This window comes from Solenopsis invicta, chromosome 14 (genome assembly GCF_016802725.1).
Source record: "Solenopsis invicta isolate M01_SB chromosome 14, UNIL_Sinv_3.0, whole genome shotgun sequence".
NCBI classification, from domain to species: Eukaryota; Metazoa; Arthropoda; class Insecta; order Hymenoptera; family Formicidae; genus Solenopsis; species Solenopsis invicta.
The window spans coordinates 13,106,978-13,113,303 of NC_052677.1; positions in this window are offsets into that span (position 1 = coordinate 13,106,978).

The window sequence follows — 6,326 nt, forward strand, 5'->3', positions numbered from 1 at the left end:
ATAAAAGTTAGAACTCTTCTGGGGGCTATAAAAACACAGAGATATTTGAGTAATTCGCAAAAAAGTTTTACTCAAAAATTTCGTACTTTGATTGATATAACTCTTTCGTTTTTCACTTTAACGATTTGATCCATAATGATAAAAGTTAGAACTCTTCTCGGGGCTATCAGAACACAGAGATATTAAAGAAATTCACAAAAAAAATTTTACTCAAAAATTTTGAAATTTGACTGATATATGTCTTCCTTTTTTCACATCAAAAATTCGATACATCGTGATAAAAGTTACAACTCTTCTGTGGGCTATCAGAACACAGAGATATTGGAGAAATTCGGAAAAAAACAATTTTACTCAAAAATTTCGAACTTTGACTGATATTACTCTTTCGTATTGCACTTTAGCGATTCGATCTATTATGATAAAAGTTAGAACTCTTCTGGGGGCTATAAAAACACAGAGATATTTGAGAAATTCGCAAAAAAATTGTACTCAAAAATTTCGTACTTTGATTGATATAACTCTTTCGTTTTTCACTTTACGATTTGATCCATAATGATAAAAGTTAGAACTCTTCTCGGGGCTATCAGAACACAGAGATATTAAAGAAATTCACAAAAAAAATTTTACTCAAAAATTTTGAAATTTGACTGATATATGTCTTCCTTTTTTCACATCAAAAATTCGATACATCGTGATAAAAGTTACAACTCTTCTGTGGGCTATCAGAACACAGATATATTGGAGAAATTCGGAAAAAAACCAATTTTACTCAAAAATTTCGAACTTTGACTGATATTACTCTTTCGTCTTGCACTTTAGCGATTCGATCTATTATGATAAAAGTTAGAACTCTTCTGGGGGCTATAAAAACACAGAGATATTTGAGAAATTCGCAAAAAAATTGTACTCAAAAATTTCGTACTTTGATTGATATAACTCTTTCGTTTTTCACTTTAACGATTTGATCCATAATGATAAAAGTTAGAACTCTTCTCGGGGCTATCAGAACACAGAGATATTAAAGAAATTCACAAAAAAAATTTTACTCAAAAATTTTGAAATTTGACTGATATATGTCTTCCTTTTTTCACATCAAAAATTCGATACATCGTGATAAAGGTTACAACTCTTCTGTGGGCTATCAGAACACAGAGATATTGGAGAAATTCGGAAAAAAACCAATTTTACTCAAAGATTTCGAACTTTGACTGATATAACTATTTCGTCTTGCATTTTAGCGATTCGATCTATTATGATAAAAGTTAGAACTCTTCTGGGGGCTATAAAAACACAGAGATATTTGAGAAATTCGCAAAAAAATTGTACTCAAAAATTTCGTACTTTGATTGATATAACTCTTTCGTTTTTCACTTTAACGATTTGATCCATAATGATAAAAGTTAGAACTCTTCTCGGGGCTATCAGAACACAGAGATATTAAAGAAATTCACAAAAAAAATTTTACTCAAAAATTTTGAAATTTGACTGATATATGTCTTCCTTTTTTCACATCAAAAATTCGATACATCGTGATAAAAGTTACAACTCTTCTGTGGGCTATCAGAACACAGATATATTGGAGAAATTCGGAAAAAAACAATTTTACTCAAAAATTTCGAACTTTGACTGATATTACTCTTTCGTCTTGCACTTTAGCGATTCGATCTATTATGATAAAAGTTAGAACTCTTCTGGGGGCTATAAAAACACAGAGATATTTGAGGAAATTCGCAAAAAAATTGTACTCAATAATTTCGTACTTTGATTGATATAACTCTTTCGTTTTTCACTTTACGATTTGATCCATAATGATAAAAGTTAGAACTCTTCTCGGGGCTATCAGAACACAGAGATATTAAAGAAATTCACAAAAAAAATTTTACTCAAAAATTTTGAAATTTGACTGATATATGTCTTCCTTTTTTCACATCAAAAATTCGATACATCGTGATAAAAGTTACAACTCTTCTGTGGGCTATCAGAACACAGATATATTGGAGAAATTCGGAAAAAAACAATTTTACTCAAAAATTTCGAACTTTGACTGATATTACTCTTTCGTCTTGCACTTTAGCGATTCGATCTATTATGATAAAAGTTAGAACTCTTCTGGGGGCTATAAAAACACAGAGATATTTGAGAAATTCGCAAAAAAGTTTTACTCAAAAATTTCGTACTTTGATTGATATAACTTCTTCGTTTTTCACTTTAACGATTTGATCCATAATGATAAAAGTTAGAACTCTTCTCGGGGCTATCAGAACACAGAGATATTAAAGAAATTCACAAAAAAAATTTTACTCAAAAATTTTGAAATTTGACTGATATATGTCTTCCTTTTTTCACATCAAAAATTCGATACATCGTGATAAAAGTTACAACTCTTCTGTGGGCTATCAGAACACAGAGATATTGGAGAAATTCGGAAAAAAACAATTTTACTCAAAAATTTCGAACTTTGACTGATATTACTCTTTCGTCTTGCACTTTAGCGATTCGATCTATTATGATAAAAGTTAGAACTCTTCTGGGGGCTATAAAAACACAGAGATATTTGAGAAATTCGCAAAAAAGTTTTACTCAAAAATTTCGTACTTTGATTGATATAACTCTCTTCGTTTTTCACTTTAACGATTTGATCCATAATGATAAAAGTTAGAACTCTTCTCGGGGCTATCAGAACACAGAGATATTAAAGAAATTCACAAAAAAAATTTTACTCAAAAATTTTGAAATTTGACTGATATATGTCTTCCTTTTTTCACATCAAAAATTCGATACATCGTGATAAAAGTTACAACTCTTCTGTGGGCTATCAGAACACAGATATATTGGAGAAATTCGGAAAAAAACAATTTTACTCAAAAATTTCGAACTTTGACTGATATTACTCTTTCGTCTTGCACTTTAGCGATTCGATCTATTATGATAAAAGTTAGAACTCTTCTGGGGGCTATAAAAACACAGAGATATTTGAGAAATTCGCAAAAAAGTTTTACTCAAAAATTTCGTACTTTGATTGATATAACTCTTTCGTTTTTCACTTTAACGATTTGATCCATAATGATAAAAGTTAGAACTCTTCTCGGGGCTATCAGAACACAGAGATATTAAAGAAATTCACAAAAAAAATTTTACTCAAAAATTTTGAAATTTGACTGATATAAGTCTTCCTTTTTTCACTTCAAAAATTCGATACATCGTGATAAAAGTTACAACTCTTCTGTGGGCTATCAGAACACAGATATATTGGAGAAATTCGGAAAAAAACCAATTTTACTCAAAAATTTCGAACTTTGACTGATATAACTCTTTCGTCTTGCACTTTAGCGATTCGATCTATTATGATAAAAGTTAGAACTCTTCTGGGGGCTATAAAAACACAGAGATATTTGAGAAATTCGCAAAAAAGTTTTACTCAAAAATTTCGTACTTTGATTGATATAACTCTTTCGTTTTTCACTTTAACGATTTGATCCATAATGATAAAAGTTAGAACTCTTCTCGGGGCTATCAGAACACAGAGATATTAAAGAAATTCACAAAAAAAATTTTACTCAAAAATTTTGAAATTTGACTGATATATGTCTTCCTTTTTTCACATCAAAAATTCGATACATCGTGATAAAGGTTACAACTCTTCTGTGGGCTATCAGAACACAGAGATATTGGAGAAATTCGGAAAAAAACCAATTTTACTCAAAAATTTCGAACTTTGACTGATATAACTCTTTCGTCTTGCATTTTAGCGATTCGATCTATTATGATAAAAGTTAGAACTCTTCTGGGGGCTATAAAAACACAGAGATATTTAGGAAATTCGCAAAAAAATTGTACTCAATAATTTCGTACTTTGATTGATATAACTCTTTCGTTTTTCACTTTACGATTTGATCCATAATGATAAAAGTTAGAACTCTTCTCGGGGCTACCAGAACACAGAGATAATAAAGAAATTCACAAAAAAAATTTTACTCAAAAATTTTGAAATTTGACTGATATATGTCTTCCTTTTTTCACATCAAAAATTCGATACATCGTGATAAAAGTTACAACTCTTCTGTGGGCTATCAGAACACAGATATATTGGAGAAATTCGGAAAAAAACAATTTTACTCAAAAATTTCGAACTTTGACTGATATTACTCTTTCGTCTTGCACTTTAGCGATTCCATCTATTATGATAAAAGTTAGAACTCTTCTGGGGGCTATAAAAACACAGAGATATTTGAGAAATTCGCAAAAAAGTTTTACTCAAAAATTTCGTACTTTGATTGATATAACTCTTTCGTTTTTCACTTTAACGATTTGATCCATAATGATAAAAGTTAGAACTCTTCTCGGGGCTATCAGAACACAGAGATATTAAAGAAATTCACAAAAAAAATTTTACTCAAAAATTTTGAAATTTGACTGATATAAGTCTTCCTTTTTTCACTTCAAAAATTCGATACATCGTGATAAAAGTTACAACTCTTCTGTGGGCTATCAGAACACAGAGATATTGGAGAAATTCGGAAAAAAACCAATTTTACTCAAAAATTTCGAACTTTGACTGATATTACTCTTTCGTCTTGCACTTTAGCGATTCGATCTATTATGATAAAAGTTAGAACTCTTCTGGGGGCTATAAAAACACAGAGATATTTGAGAAATTCGCAAAAAAGTTTTACTCAAAAATTTCGTACTTTGATTGATATAACTCTTTCGTTTTTCACTTTAACGATTTGATCCATAATGATAAAAGTTAGAACTCTTCTCGGGGCTATCAGAACACAGAGATATTAAAGAAATTCACAAAAAAAATTTTACTCAAAAATTTTGAAATTTGACTGATATATGTCTTCCTTTTTTCACATCAAAAATTCGATACATCGTGATAAAAGTTACAACTCTTCTGTGGGCTATCAGAACACAGATATATTGGAGAAATTCGGAAAAAAACAATTTTACTCAAAAATTTCGAACTTTGACTGATATTACTCTTTCGTCTTGCACTTTAGCGATTCGATCTATTATGATAAAAGTTAGAACTCTTCTGGGGGCTATAAAAACACAGAGATATTTGAGAAATTCGCAAAAAAGTTTTACTCAAAAATTTCGTACTTTGATTGATATAACTCTTTCGTTTTTCACTTTAACGATTTGATCCATAATGATAAAAGTTAGAACTCTTCTCGGGGCTATCAGAACACAGAGATATTAAAGAAATTCACAAAAAAAATTTTACTCAAAAATTTTGAAATTTGACTGATATATGTCTTCCTTTTTTCACATCAAAAATTCGATACATCGTGATAAAAGTTACAACTCTTCTGTGGGCTATCAGAACACAGATATATTGGAGAAATTCGGAAAAAAACCAATTTTACTCAAAAATTTCGAACTTTGACTGATATAACTCTTTCGTCTTGCATTTTAGCGATTCGATCTATTATGATAAAAGTTAGAACTCTTCTGGGGGCTATAAAAACATAGAGATATTTGAGAAATTCGCAAAAAAATTGTACTCAAAAATTTCGTACTTTGATTGATATAACTCTTTCGTTTTTCACTTTAACGATTTGATCCATAAAGATAAAAGTTAGAACACTTCTCGGGGCTATAAGAACACAGAGATATTAAAGAAATTCACAAAAAAAATTTTACTCAAAAATTTTGAAATTTGACTGATATATGTCTTCCTTTTTTCACATCAAAAATTCGATACATCGTGATAAAGGTTACAACTCTTCTGTGGGCTATCAGAACACAGAGATATTGGAGAAATTCGGAAAAAAACCAATTTTACTCAAAAATTTCGAACTTTGACTGATATAACTCTTTCGTCTTGCATTTTAGCGATTCGATCTATTATGATAAAAGTTAGAACTCTTCTGGGGGCTATAAAAACACAGAGATATTTAGGAAATTCGCAAAAAAATTGTACTCAATAATTTCGTACTTTGATTGATATAACTCTTTCGTTTTTCACTTTACGATTTGATCCATAATGATAAAAGTTAGAACTCTTCTCGGGGCTACCAGAACACAGAGATAATAAAGAAATTCACAAAAAAAATTTTACTCAAAAATTTTGAAATTTGACTGATATATGTCTTCCTTTTTTCACATCAAAAATTCGATACATCGTGGTAAAAGTTACAACTCTTCTGTGGGCTATCAGAACACAGATATATTGGAGAAATTCGGAAAAAAACAATTTTACTCAAAAATTTCGAACTTTGACTGATATTACTCTTTCGTCTTGCACTTTAGCGATTCCATCTATTATGATAAAAGTTAGAACTCTTCTGGGGGCTATAAAAACACAGAGATATTTGAGA